Here is a 17438-nt window from a genome sequence, read left to right on the forward strand (position 1 = left end):
TGTACATGAAACATCTTATTTGGCAGCTCAGACATGCACTTATGATCTTTAAAGGCTCTTTTGGGAACAAAAACTGATTAAAATGTGCACAACTCAAACTCTGATTAGTTAAGATTCAGCTGCAAACTCTTAAGATATTTAAACACAAACACAAGGCTGCTTTGGTTAAAAATAGCTGAGTTGATGCAAATAATTTGGTGCAAGCAGAAAGTGAAGGTAAAGTTTATCTGTCACTGTGAGGAGGAGGAGGAGGAGGAGGAGGAGGACTGGACTTTGTCCCTAAACTGGATTTTATACTCACACCTTCCCACACAGTTGCTGATTAAAGTTTTTAAAGGGGAATCAAGCGTTCAATATTTGCCAATATGCAGTGTGTGAAGCCAGAATTTTCATGTCAAAAATTTTAGAGTCAGTTTCTTTTTGAGTCATGAGGGTCCTAAAGCCTCTGAAACAGCATTTAGCTTCTGACCCCTCAAAACAAAGCAGTGTCTCATTTGTTACAGATTGTCTGCAAGCTGTGATCAGTTCAACCACAATCTAATCTTTACCTTTTTATTTTAAGAGTCCAGAGGAGGTAAAACTATCCGACATATTTCTAGAAAAAGGCAAAGATTAGAGGAAAGTCTGAAAAAATCAAGAGATGAGACGATTAATTGATAGTTTTGAGTCATTTTTAAGAAAAAATGTCCAAATTCTCTCATTAAAACTTCTCAAATGTGAATATTTTCTGGTCTTTAGTCCTCTGTGACAGTAAACTGAATATCTCTGGGTTGTGAATTGTTGATCAGGACAAAACAAGACATTTGAGAACGTCACCTTGAACCAGTGTCCACCATCTGCCGACATTTTAAAGACAGAGTGACTAATCAGTTAATTGAGGAAACAATCGTTAGTTGGGGCCCTAATGATTCTGTGTAGCAGAAATGTTTCTGTTTGCTGTTAATCATCCTGTGGGCTGGTCTTGTGGGAACCAGTGATTTCAGACCATCATGTGACACTTAAAGTCTCCTTGAACTAATTTACAGAAACATATTCAATCAATCAAATGAATTGGAAAAAGGTGTAGAGAGGAAATAAAAGTTGGCTGTTTTTTAAGTGAATCTGAATTGCAGTTGATTGTCGGTTACAAAAACTCCAAGGTGGCATCTTTACATGTCTTGTTTTGTCGGACTAGCAGCCCAAAAACACCAAAATATTCAGTTTATTATGATATAAAACACAAAAAAGCAGCAAATTCTCACACTGGAGGAGCTGGAATTGATGGATTTTGGCTTTTTTGCTTGAAAAACGACTTAAAATGCTTTCTCGGTTTATAGGGCTGCAACTACCGGCTATTTCTCAATGAACTGATTAGTTGTTTGGTCCATAAAATGTCAGAAAATGGTGAAAATTGTCAATCGCTGTTTCCAAAAACCTTCAAATGTCTTGTTTTGTCCCGACGGACAGTTTACTGTCACAGAGGACTAAAGAAACCAAAAAATATTCACATTTAAGACGCTGGAATCAGAATCAGAAAAATTGCAAATTTTCTTCTTAAAAAAATGACTCAAAACGATTCATCACAATAGTTGGCGGTTAATTTCATAGTTGGCAACTAATCGATAAATCGACTAATCGTTGCAGCTCTATACTGGATACAGAGAGGAAACTCCATCAGCGACTGACCCGTGTCTAAAATGTAATAAAAGATCGATACTGGCTCAAAATTTTATCAAACTTACACAACATCCAGTTCTCCTGCAGGGCGATCGACTGAGCTGTGTGCCCCCGTTTTTTTTTTTTTTGTTTTTTTTTTAAAGCCGGGAGGGACTGTTATGTGTTTATGAGGACTGGTCTGCGTTACAGATGGAAATGTGGGTCAGTGTTGTTGCATGGTGGCATCACAGCTCGGCCAACATTTCAGCTCGCTCCCCCTCCTGTGTTCCCCCCCCCCCCCCCCCCCCATCAGTGAATCTCTTCCTCAACATCTGAGGCTGTAAATCATTTCAGCTGCAGGGTGAGCTTCCCTCCAGCATGACCTTAATTACCTTTCCATACACCGGGAACAGAAAAGAGTGTCTTGTTGAATGGATTATGCTCTCTGCAGCAGTCAGCAGCTGTTGGCGGTTTAAGGTTTGGACGGCTGTCAGACAAGAAACTATAGAGTCACCTTCGCGAGCGCCGTACCAGTTTGGCTGCATTCTGAGACCTTTTGAACAGGATTAGTTTAACCTGACGCAACACACCTTTTGTGTTTTAAAACGTAGGGAAAAAAATAGTCAACAAACTTCTGTGCATCTTGGAGGAAGGAGAGCTGTGTTTGATGATTGCATGAATCCATAACCTGTTTACCCTGTTTAGTGGAATTGCCCTGAAGGTAATTATGGGTTTAATAAGGTTTGAGCCGCTCACATTTCTCCTCCACAAACAAACAACAGACTCGACTCAAGTAGAGTTTTTGCTCACAAATCAAAGGTTGTTGCTGTCAGATGAAACCACTTTTCTTCATAATGTCAACTTTTCTTAAATAGGAAAGTAAATTTGAGTAATCAGAGTTTCATAACTCACAGAAAAGGTACTTTTAAAGGGGAAGTCTGGTCTATGTTTTTCTTTTTGTCAACAATAAGATAAGATCAAAACCAGCAATTAACTGATCTGCAAAGTGCTGTCTGTCATATATCTTATTCCTCTGTGTCATAGAGCTCCTTAAAACTATTAAAAACACCTCAGTGAGCAGCACTGATGCACTGAGTGACCTGTTCCTTCATTACCATGAACACATGCTGTAGTTTATTTTGAATCAATCCAACAGAAATACTTACTAGAGCACCAAATGCAGATTCATGCACCGCTGAAAAATAATATTTCCTCCTGTTTCAGTAACGTTCGGTAGAAAACTACAGTGACCAGCTGTTTCTGAAATTACAGAGAGTTTAAAATAAATAAACTATTTAGTTTGACTCATTTAGTTGGAACCAGTCGTCTCGGAGCTGAGAGCCCCAGAAAGTATCGAGAGACAAATTTTTCATTGGATTTGTTGACAATAAGAAAAATAAAGACAATTGGAAGCTTTATTGTTTTTTTAATTTTGAAGTTAACAAAATGAAAGTGGCACAGGACCAGAGCTGCAACGATGGATTATCATCATAATCAATTATTCTGATGATTGTTTCCTCAATTAATCGTTAAGTCTGTAATAGAGGAAAATCCCATCATGATCTCCTGGAGCTCACGGTGATGTCATCAAACAACAACAAACAACAAACAGGTCAACAAACCCAAAGATACTCAGTTTACCTTTTATTAGAGAAGACTGAACCAGACACTGTTAATATATGACTTAATCAATGATCAAAACTGTTCTTTTCAAATTGTCTTGTATTGATACTAAACAACATCTATAATATATATTGATGCTACATGATAAAAGTTTCAGTAAGGATACAAAACAACTTACATCTAAAGATATGAACACGTTTTTCTGCTAAATTTATTTTATCATTGAACAAAAGAAGCCGAAGTTCTTAAATATTAAATGTCGTCTAAACACAAGCAGCTGAACAGCATCAACTAAATAAAACTGATTAAAGACGCCAGCTTATCGTACTTTGGACACATTTTGGTCATTACTAAGGTTCAGTACTCGGCCCTATAATCCACCAATTGATTAACGACTAATTGTTCCACCATCACATGAGACAACGGCGTCGTATTTTCTCCTGTTTGGTTGTTTGTCAGCAGGAAATCTGAAAAAAGGTCCAAATTGATTGATTTTCTTCAGCAATAATCTTCAATATTCAAGTTGTACCATCACTGATCACTAAAACTGAAACAATTAGTTGAATGATTGATTAGTTGATGGACAGATAGTCCAGCAGTCAACACTTTATTTCTACATTTCAGTGTAAATACAAGTGATGGACAGTTACTTATTGGGTTCTTTAAAAAGAAAAAACACCAACAATGACTGGTTCCAGCTTCTGAAATGTGAACATTTCCTGATTTTCTGAGTCTTATAATATAGTAAAACTGAATATTTTTGGTTTTTAGGCTGCTTGTTCGGACAAAACGAGTAATTTCAATATGTTAATTTGGGCTCTGAGAAAATGTGATGTGCATTTTTCAGTAGGTTCAAACATTTTAAAAACCATATGATTGATTTTTAATTTAGAAAATAATCTGGAGATCGATAATTACAGGAAAGAATAGTTGCAGCCTTAATTAAAAAATAGAAAATATAATAATAGACTGACTCAGATACAGCAGAGTCAGCTCTGATACTGATGTGTTGTGATGAGTTCATGTGTCAGAGGAAAAAGCAGATTCGTTCAGGTTCAGCTGATGTTTGCATCAAGAAACGCAGCAGATTTTCTGTTTACATGCTTCATGTCGTGGGAGTGAGCGCTCGAGTTTGAGTCTAAACAAGCATGAGATTTTTTTTTTCCCCCCTTACTTGAAGGGATTTGGGACGACTCCTTTTTCCCACACCTCCCCTCACCGCTGCACCTCCCCTGCTGCAGCATCATCATGGAAACCTGCACAGCTTGCTCCTTTCAGTTGAGTGGGAATAGAGTCGTCTGGGAGGCCCGAACTGGTTTTGGCACTGGAGTGATCAAACATTGAATTAATCATGGTGGGCGGGATTCACTCACTGACAAGCCCAGGCAGTACCTCTCTTTGTTGTGGTGACACCCCCCCCCCCCCCCCCTCCCTGACCAGTAGTCCACAACCCAAAGATATTCAGTTTACTGTCATGGACGACTGAAGAAACCAGAAAAAAATCACATTTTTGCACACAAAAGCAAGCTGGAAGGGAGAATTTTAGCTTTTTTTTTCTGTAAAAAATGACTCAAAACGATTAATTGATTATCATTAGTGGGAGATTATTTCTGTTAGTTGATTTAAGATGAAATTTAAGCCCAAATTCTCACAATCTGACTGTCAACCAATCAGAATACGCTTGCTGGTTTGACATGTTTTAAGTGCAGTTTTCTGAATAAAGTTTAGAGGAAGAACACACTCGTTAATACATTCATGACGCACACAAACCAAAACGATGGTGGAGGTGAAGTTTATGTGACTTTGCTGCAGATGGATGACGAGCTGACGTCATCGTAGCGCTACGATTCGCCACATGTTGATCTCACGATCTGACAGCCTCAAACTGATACCGCAGTCTGACACCGATTGTGACCAAGATTTTATTAGAGCTGTCTTTGTGCAGCGTGACGTGCAATGAAAATTATACGAGCTTGGTTGTTGAACAGTGTGAAGGCGCTGTGTGAGCTGCATACTGGACCACGATTGGTTCCAAACTAGTTGTGATGATGTCACAAATCCTGCTCATAGATTTAAGACGTGAAAACAAACTCTGCACAGAGAACAACATCTAACTGAATATTTGCTGGTTTTATTAGTCGTATATGATTGTAATCTGAATACTTCTGCTGTTTTCTGGATATTTTCCACTATTTTGTGACGTTTTATAGACTATATGATCTGTTAATATCTTCTATTTCAAGCCAAATATGTTGCAGATTAAATGACAACAACTTCTAAATTTAAAAAGCTGAAAGTTTTGTCATTTTGCTTTAATGTAAGTGATATTTTTGTAATCACACCTTCTTTTTTTTTTCCCAGTCTGAGCTGCTTCCACACTGTGTAGATCTGGTCGTGTAGCTCAGGGCAGCTTTACATTGTCTGAAACGCACCTGAAAAACGTCTCAGGTGTCTCTGAAAACAAGATCTCACGGTGAGAAAGGGGCATCTTTCAAACGGACGCGGCTGTGTTTTTTTTGTATTGTTCTGAGGAAATGTAAGGCTGGAGCGGCCCTCCGTGTGTCGAGTTTCCCCTTTTGTTCCTGGAGAGAAAATAGTGTCTGAAAGCTGCCTTTGTGTCGGTGGCTGCTCTGAGCGGGACCCTGCGAGGAAAGAGGGAGGGCGTGTGTGTGGCGGGGTGGTTGTACTATTGAGAGGGTGGGTGTGTGTGTGTGTGTGTGTGTGTAAGAGGGGTTGTTGTCAGGTGGGGAAAAGACATGGAGGGGCGTTGTCAGTGTATTATGTGTATTTTGGTCTCTTAGCTTAAGCTATTGAATGGTTAAGACCAAATATGGAGTATCATACAAATTATATGCTTCAGAAGAGGCCTTTTGTGCTCTTGTTGGAGTAAGAAAATCTTCAGACAGCTTAAAAATATATTAAATTGGCCCAAATATATAAGATGATATAATTTTTCTGGAGATTACATTTGAATAAGGGTTGAAAGGGGTTTTCATGGACAAGATAATTACGTGTCAACGACATCAGATATTCTTTTTGAATGGAGAGAGTATAACTGTGACTCTGGCTGCTCCAGAAAGTGTTGCATTATGGGTTGTTTGTAGCCTTAAAGGATAAGCCTGGCAATTTTCTATGTTTTCTTTTTGTCAACAAATCTCAACAGTATTTGAGAACAACAGTATTGTGTGTGTGTGTGTGTGTATCCAAAGCCGTTGTTGTCCGTCAGCGAGCCACACCGCTGCACTGGGTGACGTGTTCCTTCATCATGAAGAGTTTGGTTACGTTAGTTTGTTTAGAAATGGCTCCAAAGACTAATAACAGTGTGGAGTTTTCAGTCTCTGGACATCAGTTCTGCGTCATGCAGACGTCACTGAGCACTTGCAGGAACGTGGTTCTGTTTACAGCTTCGTTAGCTTGTTGTGCTACATATCACAAATTCTTGACTGTGTACTTAAGTTGTTTAAGAAATTTACAGTGTAGCGCAAAGTCAAGAGGTTGTGATGGTGATGAAGATGATGGTCCTGTTTACACCTGGTATTAACATGCGTCTCGGGTGATCCGATCACAAGTGGACAGCTTTAAGTACGTCTGTTTACACCTGGCATTAACATGCGTCCTGAGTGACCACTTGTGATCCGATCTCACTTCCCCGCTCTGTATGCAAATAAACACGGACATCATTCCCGTCCGTAGACCAGACCACCTCCGAATGTGGTCTGAGTGATCGGATCTCAATCTGTCCTCAATGCGTCTTGGGTGCGTTTGCACCTGTATTTAGAGCCCGAGACTGATGTTAATACCAGGTGTAAACAGGGCCGATGAGAGGAATAAGATATATCAGGCTTTGGACACACACGATCGTTGCTAGTTTGGCTCCAAACATGAGATTTGTTGACAATAAGAAAAATATAGAAATTTGCAGCCTCATCCTTTAAAACCACAACTTGCCATTTCTTATTTTTGTACGGATTAAACAAACGAGATATAATGTGATAATCACTGAGCTTTAAAGGTGCTCGTAGTTTGATCTTTGAACTTTGGGCTGAGAGAGGCTAGCTTGCTTCTAGTCTTTATGCTATGCTAAGCTAAGCTAATCTTCTGGCTCCAGCTCTATACTTGATGCACAGACATGATGGTGTTATCAATCTTCTCGTCTAACTCTGGGCAAGAAAGTGAATAATTGTATTTACCAAAATGTCAAACTGTTTTTTTTTTTAAAAGGAAAATGCTGAGGTGACCCCATAGCACGTCCCTGGTTCGAAAGGAAAATAGCAAATCATCACATTTGACAAGCTAACCAAAGAAGATTTGGCATTTTTGCTTGAAAAATTATTGAAACAACAATTTTCTATTGATCGACTAATCGATTAAACCATTGCAGTTCTACTTTAGATAGAAATTATAGTTCTTAATCTGGTGATTTTTGGTCAATGTGTGAAATTGTGGCCAGTTTGTTACAGGGATAGTTAGTGGTCGTGTCTATAATGTGAATTCCAGGGTATTAAATGTTCATCTGCAGTTTTCTGTAGTGGTCCCAGTAATATTTGCTGGTAAATTGTACTGAAGTAGCATCACATGACGTGGTTAAGCGACGTTTGAGTAAAAAAAAAACATAAATGCAGTTGCAAGAACAAAACTTTCCACTTATATCTTGGGATGTTTGATTTGAAAGGGAACTTATTTTAATTCTGTTCTTTCATCTGTTTCACTCTGCGGATGTCTCGCACCCACCTGGTCACGGCAATTACAGTCAAATCAAGTGCACCTGCAGAGCGGCCGGCCCACACTAAACTGATATAACAGCTACATGAGTCTCATGTTTTACCTGCAAGACTCGTGTTTTAATGCTGTTGTTCATCGTTTGTGATGTGAAAACGTCATAAATAAAAAGTATTAGTTCAGTTATAAATCTAAACGCACCGCGGAGCGTCTCTCCTGCAGAGAGTCGATCACACTGGACGGTAGACGAGGAGACGCAGAGACGCGTCTGTTTAAATGGGAGTTTAACCGACTTCTCTGCATTTAACACCAGAGCTGAGAGCGTCAGAGCTTGGAGCAGAAACACAGTCGCTCTGCATCGCTGCTTTTGTCTGCTTCCATCATCTCGCACTGATTCATTTTGAAAGAACAACAGCCAATGGGGGAACTCCAACCCTCGGCCAGCCGACAAATGGTGTAACTTCATCACTCACTCAGTCACGGACAGGCGAGGTTGTAGGGCTCCTCTGTAGCCGGTCCAACTAAAAATATTAAAGCACTTCTTTGGGTCTATGTGCCTTTTTTGGAAATAATAGCTGAGAAATGTTTTGTTCCTTCAGTCGTGTCAGATAAACCCTCGCTTTGTTTGTGCTAATATGAGATTTAAATTTCAGGCTACAAATAGATTCTGAGCTGTTATGAAAGGAGCAGCGAGGGAAGAGTGGAAACAAAAGAGTTGATTGTTGTTGTTGTTGCCCCCACGCACCTCCCGCACATTTCTGCATGAGTCAAAGAGTGTGTAAGCAACGTGGACCCGATGTGCTACAGATGCTGCTCACTAACACTGTACAACTGTCAGTCCTGTCTGTCACATGACCAACCGTCAGCTCCAGTCAGTCAGGAGTTAAGAGAGACCGTCTCCTTTTATAGCGTGACGGCACTAAGTTTCTAAGAGTTTTAAATCCAAACTCTCATATTAACACCAACAAAATGACAAAACAACGATGTGCAGAAGTTCAACTCATAGCGAACATCACATGAACATCTGCCCCGTCACAGATTCCAGTGTTGTTTCAAGTGGCATCAACGTCTGGAACCTACAGCTGAAACAATTAGTCATTTAGTTGATAGACGTAAAATTAATCGGGGGGTGATAGATATAGATATTAGATAACAGATTAATCTCTTTTAAGCAAAAATACAAAAACATCACTAGTTGCAGCTCCTCAAATATGAATATTTGCTGGTTTTCTTTGTCTTCGATGACAGTGAACTGAATTATTTTGGGATTTGGACAGTTTGTCAGAAGAAACAAGTAATTTAAATATTTCTAGAGCTGCAGCGATTAGTCGATTAATCGATTTACAGAAAATTAATCGGTAACTATTTTGACAATAAGTTTATCGTTTTAAGCAAAACTGCCAAACATGTTGATTTTAGTTTCTCAGATATGAGGATTTGATGTTCGTCTTCGTCATAAAAGAATTAAATCAAGAAAACAACCAGCAGATTAATCTAAGTCTGCAACTAACGATAATTTTCAATACTGATTAATCTGCTGATTATTTTCTTGATTAATCTATTTATCGTTTAAGTCTTCGGTGATGTCGTCAATGCGCCTGTTTTGTGTTTGAGAGTCAATTTACTGTCATATATGACAACAAAAAACAGTTTCATCACATTTTAGAAGCTGGAACCATCAAATGTTTAACCATGAAACGATTCATCGATAATCGTTGCAGCTCTAGATTAATCGTTAAAAATAACTAAAATAATCTTTAATTGCAGCTATAAATATTTCAACTTGGGTTCTGTGATATTTTGATGGTCATTCTCCACTGTTTCCTGATGTTTTACAGAACAAACCACTAATATATAATGAATGTATAATGTGTAGTATAGTAGTCGCAGCCATAATCCAACAGTTTATATTTTATTTTTCCAGGACAAATGTTTAGCAGATTAAACTTTAATGGAACATTTGTCGATCATTCGGCAGTGCGTCCGTGTGGGTGGTATTTTTTCACTCACACATTTTTTTTGTCAGCCAGTATCAAGTTGTCAGACGGAGCTTGACGTTAACTTGCTGCCAAAAAGATGCTGTAAACAAAAATATGTGACAGTTTCCCCAAGAAAAGAGTTGATAAGAGAATTATTGGTGTCGGGTTATTGACGGGGAATCAGAGCGAGACATCAAGCAGCTCAGAAAAATGAAAACAGAAGAATGAAACAGAAAAAAAAAAGTGGTTTCATGTTGACTGTGACGGATTATCTGTTGAACAGCAGCACGCCGCCGCCTGATAAATGTAGCGTCACTGGTTTTTACTGTGTACGGACCAGTTTTGACGCACTTTCCCATCCGAGTGGTGGAAGTGTGTCCAAACTTTTGATTGTTACTGTCTACAGAAAGAATTAAAAACAGCAGAGAGACCTAAAAGTGATGTGAAAAGTGACAGCATTAGAGTCCATAATAACACCATCTGTCACCTGTTGAATATTTGAGACGCAGCTCATCAGTTCGGACGTGACGGCCGGCTCGGCAGCATTTTTCCTCTCAGGAGCGTGTAAAAGTGAAACCTTGTTAAACATACAAGGGAGACATTTTCTCAGGACACATGAAGGAATGTGGCAATAGAACAGCTGCTCACACAATTGCAAAATAGAAATGAAGTTTATTTGGCCTCATGAATCGGTAATTCCCAGTATATTTCAAATATTTACAATAAACCTCACAAGACAGGAGGAAGAGGAGGCTGAAACAAAGACTGATTTGTCATGTAGGGAATGTAGGGAGGCGCATTTGGTGACTAACAATTAGTTTTATTATCGATTAACCTACTGATTCTTCTTATCAATTCATTGATTTATGGTCTAGTCTATAAAATGTGAAAAAATGATGAAAAACTTATCTTGTTTTGTCCGATCAACAGTCGAAAACCTAAAAATATTCAGTTTACAAACAGAAAAACAGAAAATCCACATTTGAAAAGCTACAACCAGAGGATTTTTTTAAAATTTGAAACATCACTGGCACGATAAACTGATCCGATAAAAACACTGCCAATAATTCTTTTGATTGACTAAATTGTTTCAGTTCTTGGTGACTAACTTGAAGACTTAATTCAACTGGAAAGTAAAACCAAGACCCTTCCAGATGCTACTGGTTATAGCAAAATGAGAAAATGAGAACCGAAATTGGCAATCACACGGAAAGTTTCTGATCTCTTTTTCTTTAATTGGATTTCTTTGAATTTTTATGTATTTATAGCTGGAAACATGAGACGGCAGCTGGGAAACTAATAAAAACTCATGCAGATCCGTGTGAGACAGACAAAGAGAAACTTGCTCTTATCTTTAGTTTCCTCATTGAGTGTTGAGTCATTCAGTGCAACTGAAGCTGTGTTGTTGTTGTGCCTGGTACAATCAGAGGCTTTGGAAGGAGGAGGAACAGACAGGCAGAAGTGGAAAAGTTTATTTATTAACAGAATTAAACCAAATGGCTCCACAGGGAGCTCAAGTTGTTGAATTTCTCCAACAGAATCCAAACAATGCAGCTCCACAATTATCTGGGTTTTTATACCCAGTTTTGGGCATCGCAAAGAGTTTCTAATGTTTCTATTCGTCACATATTCCACTGGACATTTTAAAAGTGTTGCACGAGTTTAGAGATTGATTATAGTTTTAGTGGAATATATTTAAGTAATATACCAACTGAACTGAAAGCTCATGACAAATATCTTCTCAAAATATTTCTTGTAACAAGCAAAAAAGTAATCACTAATATGCAACTAGTGCAATTTGTGCATTTGCAGTTGCAAAAGAAATTATAAGATGGATAGATTTGACTTTTTTTTTGTTAAATTTGTCAAATATTGTATGTAAATGTTGATATGGCACAATAAAGAAGAATAACTTTTTCTAGCCTTTAAATATAACTGGATAAAGACAATCTGATGTGCAGACATACAAACCAAAGCTCACATCTAGCTAAAAGTAAAATGGATCTATAAACGGATCCGAGTGGTACATCACATTAGTAACATGACGTCTGAACTATAAATGTCAAACAGGTAAAACCTGAATCTGTCTCTCCACCATCAGTTACAGCAGCTTTGTGTTGTAAAACCTCTAAAACATATCGACACAAAGGAAAGAAGAGAACTGAAAGTTGAATCACACCTTGCAGGAGGAAAATATAACTTTCACCCTCCAGGTGTTCTTGGAAAGAGACAGCACTGTTTCCTTCATTCAGTGAATCATCTTTGTCCACACGTTCACCTGCTGTGTTCTTTTGTTTGTTTTTAATGCATCGACGCCGTCTTGGACACCGGTTGAATGTTTGTGTAATGGAATATGTGACAGAAGCTGGAGATATAAAACCCAGATAACTGTGGAGTCTTTGTATTCTGGAGAAATTCAACAACCAAAGCTTCCTGTGAACCTTAACAGCCTGAAGAAGCTGAAGAAGCTGAAGTACGTTCATATTATATAGCTGCTTTTTAAATTTCATTCTGAATCATAATAAATAAACTCTTCCACTCCTCTGTATGTCTGTTTGCCCCTCCTCCAGAGCAAAAAAAATTACCTTGTTTGCAGGCAAATGTGTCCTGCCAACAGTTTTACAGACATCTTTTATAATAGTCATTTATTTAGAAAAAATAAAGATATAAACTTAGAAAGTCTCCACAGATTAAAGGCACACGCTGTAGACGTGAGCTCAGGCTGTAGTGTAGCAAATGGCTTTGTCCTGCGTTGCAAAACTACGTAGTGAAATCAACCAAAGAGCTAAACGAAAAATGGCCAAGCATCAAGGAGACTGAATGTGTCAAAATGAAAGTGGGGTTTACCAGGACAGTTATCAGTCCCTCCAGGACTTCACAGTTTTTATTTATTATTGCGGGCAAAAATGTTTGATTTTGCAGCAGCTTTTCTCAAAAATTGCAATACAATTTGCAATGTTTTATGTGCTCTTTTTGCGGTAAAATTGCAGGAATTGGGAAAGCAATACTGCAATTTCTTTTCTGCAGTACTGTTAGTGGCCACCGGGACAAGTTGGTGGCGGCGGTGTATCCAATGCACTCAATGCTTTTCTGTTTTTAGCCTCAGCTGCGTTACTGCCAACTTCCACATTTATTAAATCACATCTCAATATTCTTCAGACATAAAACGCTTGAATGATGAGTGTAAATGGAGCCTCAGAGTAGCTCGACCCAACTAAAACCTGCGCGGGTGTTCAATTTGATGCTGCGCAGAAGAAGAAGAACTTCACTGCTGACTGTGACCACAACAAATAAGAGAAAATATATATAATGGAGGCAATAAACTGAAGGTTCATAGGTGTGTTCAGCTGGGTGTGACTTCTCTAATTATGAAGTTTAGAAGACGGTTAGTGAAGTTCGTTAAACATTCATTATCATTTGATGTCACCTACAGCGTCAGTCAAGTCTGGACACACTTTCTCATTCTAGTGAAAGGGAAGGTGTGTCCAAACATTTGATTTGTGCTCTGAAGTACATTCTTTCTCATACATTTGAAACTTTTCTAAATAAAAATGTTTATTAGAAAAGTTTAGAAAAGTAGGTGAAGTTGTGCCAGAAATGTCATCATCCAGAGGACTTTACTGAGTGACTAAAGTGAGATCAGAGATGATTCACACTATGAACAGTAGGATAACAGTTTGGAGGACACTGAATGTTTTGTTTTTCTTTTTTTGGAGTCAAGAAACTGCCCAGACTTGACTACAGCGGTGTTGACAGCAGCGCTGGCTCACACTTCCCTCTTGCTCATCTTGAAAGTGAAATTCAGTTACACATGTCGTATAATTAGCGCAACACCTGGGAGGTTTCTTGGCAGCTCAGGAGAGCTTCAAATTAGGAAATGTGTTGTGGTAAATGAGAGACACCAGCTTCTCTCTGTGTGTTCTGGAGAAGCTCTCAGTCTCTCACTTGTGTTGAAGTAGTTTCTGTATTTGTGAGCTGACCGACTGACCGGCTGCATCACTTCAACACACAGCGGTCAATACTGAGCTCTGTGTGCTAACTGGGACTCAGGAAGGTCAGAGAGGACAGACAACCCAGTTTCTAAGTCTGTGTGAACTGGGTCAAAAAAAAACCTTCTGACCGGACTGATTCTACCTGTAGAGCTTCAGTTTGTGTCCAAGAATCATTTTTAGACTTCACCTTTCTTTTTCAACAGCACATTCATGATATTTACAGCCTTCATATGTGCTCCAGACTGTGTAGAAGCTCTTTGCAGAAAAAATTTGATTACTCTTTGACTTCTACACATTTGACATTTGCATTTTTTTTGGTGTGAACAAGCAGAAGCTATAAATAGCATCTTTCTTATTGGTTTTATTTAAAAGACATTTTTAAAAAGTTGCCATATTCAACAACTTTTGGCCGATAAATTAATTGAAACATCATGTACATTCCTGATGCAGACATGCTGCTGTTCTCTCAGCAGCTGCAGCACAAAGTGTCTCCGTGGCACTTTTTAAATTCAACAGAGCCTTTGTTACAGGACAAGAAACATAAAAATGCTTTTGTCATGTTAACAACTTTCAGTTTTGGTATTTAAAGCTGGGAGGGAGCCTTGAAGGCACCATCATGTTGTTTTGAAGGATAAATCTGGAGAAATGATTTGGCATAAACATTTCTTATTGTCAACAAATCCCAAAAGACCAAACCCAACAGTGAATTGATCCTACTAATTATTGTAGCCTGGTATATTTTATTGCTCTGTGCCATATTTGTCCCAAAACTGTTAAAAAGTCATCAGTGAGACGTGTTGGGCCACATCAAAAACTGACACAACAAGATTCACCCACACATGTTCACAAAATAAGCAGTTTATGACGCAGGAACTATTCACAGCGCCAGTTGATTACTGTACATAGCAAGCTAACGGCAAACCAGGACTATGCTAGCACTGTTCAGCCATAATGGCTCCTCAAGCTTCTTTCTATTTCTACTCTAGTGGTGTTTTTTTTTTTGGTTATTGTGGCTTTTTTCATGTTTTATTTGCTCTTTTTGCAGTAAAATTTTGGGAATTGGGAACAATTGCAAGCAAAGGAAAATAATGCGAGTTATTTATTTATTTATTTTAAACTACTACCAAGTGAAGAGTCTTATGTAATCACACCCTTCGATAAAAGCACACTGCATATCACAGAAACTACTATATTTCACTGTTTATATTGACATTTCTTTTCTGAACATTAGAACCATGGACTCAAAGTTATATTAAAAAAGAAAATACTTTACTTGAATTCCATTTATGAGCCTTTATTAAATAAACTTTTCAACATTAGCACCAAATGAAATCAGTCAATAATGCCATTAAAATAAATCCTTTAACATAAAAAATACAGTCCGCCATGGGCCTTGATGCAGCCGCTTCGGTCACAGTGATTTGCCTACATAGTTCATTCATTCTTTCATTCATTCATCCATTCATTCATTCATTCATTTATCCATTATTCATTCATGTAGACGTTTCTTATGCTTCGCAGTAGAAAACTGACTGTCCAGTGAAGATTTCTGCTTTTCCACAATGTTATGAGGACAAAAATGTTTCCCTCCACTGTTGTGTCCATTTGTGTTAATAATTGTGATGGCAAAAATCGCAATTTCCTGAAGGGACTGGATAGTTGCTTCCCGCTGGCATTTTGTTCTTAAGACTGAACATCATTTTATACAAGAAAGAGTATTATTGACTAATCAATACAGCTCTAACAAAAATGAAACTAAACATTTGTGAAGCTTTTTTTTAAAGATTAATATCTTCAGGATCCAATGTGTTCGGGGCTGAGAGCCACAGACAGAGTAGAGACATCAGAAAGTGAAAGAGAGACGGACTCACGCATTGCTGGTTTTGGTCTTTTCATGGGATTTGTTGACAAAAACGAAACTATAGAATATCACCAGCCTTGTCCTTTAACTCTGCATAAGATCTTGTCTCTTGCATTCGTGCCACTTTTTGTTTCACTTTTTTTTATCTATGGTTAAATCCCTGATTTTTACTGCTCCTGTGTTGTTACAGTAAGCATTTTTTAAGTTCTAGGTTTGAAAACGAACCTCAAAGAACCTACTGAAATTAAGTGTAATTTGTGGTTTCAGTCTTAAAAAGTGGCGTGTCTCCTTTCAAACGCTTGCTGTTTAGTATCAGAGGCTGACCTGGTCTTTGTTAAGGCTTCAGCCTGCTCTGTTTATAGTCTATAATACCTTCCATCTGGCTTTACCGAGACCATTTGCCAAAATGTCTTTCCCATTGCATATTCTCTTCCTCTGTCATCCCTGCAGGTGCCCCTCCCATCCCTACCAGTCTCTGAACTGGCACAGGCAGCGTTGTAACAGTAACCCATTTACAGTGATGGGGAATGTGGGTCGGATACACGGGCACTGTGCTCACGCTACAGGGCTTCACTGCCAGGAGGAAAAATCCAGCCTGGCCTCCATATTTCACCCAGATTTTCATAGATTTATTGGACAGTAAGAGGCCATTACTGTACAGAGGAGGAGAGCAGGGATGGTTACAGGGAGGTGAAGAGAATGTGGAAAAATTACTGAGAGAGAGAGATGCTGTGTTCATGTCAGGCTTGATTTTTGTAAATATGATTCATCAACATTTTCCTGTTGCAGAATGCAAATAGTGGTGTAGCAAATAGTAGCAATTTTAGGGTGTTTTTTGTTGGATTTAATAACTTTGTGTCTGCATTCAGATATAAAAAAAAATCAAAATTATTCATAATTTCTGTACAGTTTCGCTCCGATAGCTAGTTACATTTGGATCTGGTTCCCAAATGGCAAAGTGTCCCCATTCGCTGAGCTCCAACGCAAAAAAATCTCCTTCACATGCAAGTATGTGGAAAACATTCAGGCAGCAGGCTTGTCATCTTTTGACAGTGTGGTTTTTGGTTATTTCTATACTATTATGATATTGGATGTCTCTGTTGAACGTGGACAAAGTTCCAAATCGTGAGGTGAATGTATGTAGAAATGCTGCCTGCAAGTCAAAAGTCAGGGCTTCAGCCTGTTCTAAACGCTCCGTTTGTGATGTTTTTCTTCTACCTTGCTGATGAGCTGACGTCGGCTCGTCGCAGAAGCTCATAAACAGCCGTTTGTTCTGTAGCTTATGTTGTTGTTTTCTAAGGTTTTTCCATGTGTTGTTCATATTGTCCACTCTCATATTTCAGATCTGATTTGAGCTTAAACATGTACAGATGTATTTGAGAAATTTGGTGGAAAGAAGGAGAAAAAGAAGTGATATCCTGCTACTATAGTTTGTTTATGCAGCCTAATACTTCTAACCAAATTCCCTCCATATCCTGGAATCAGATTTAACTTCTTGTTTTGCATGTGTGAAATCTTTTTGATTGTTTTAAGTGATTTTTGTATTCTGTTTTTATTGATACTGGAGGGAAAATGCTCTCATTGATATCAGGATATTGACTCCAGGCAGCCTTCGTCCTGCCCTACATT

The 17438-nt window shown here is 38.5% G+C and overlaps 1 protein-coding gene across 1 annotated transcript in view; it reads left to right on the forward strand.

Annotated features, from left to right (window-relative positions):
* Window positions 1-17438, forward strand: part of LOC121880496 (CD82 antigen-like) — a 39680-nt gene that overhangs the window by 550 nt on the left and 21692 nt on the right. The window lies entirely within an intron of this gene.

The sequence above is a fragment of the Thunnus maccoyii genome, chromosome 1 (genome assembly GCF_910596095.1).
Source record: "Thunnus maccoyii chromosome 1, fThuMac1.1, whole genome shotgun sequence".
In the NCBI taxonomy this organism is placed as follows: domain Eukaryota; kingdom Metazoa; phylum Chordata; class Actinopteri; order Scombriformes; family Scombridae; genus Thunnus; species Thunnus maccoyii.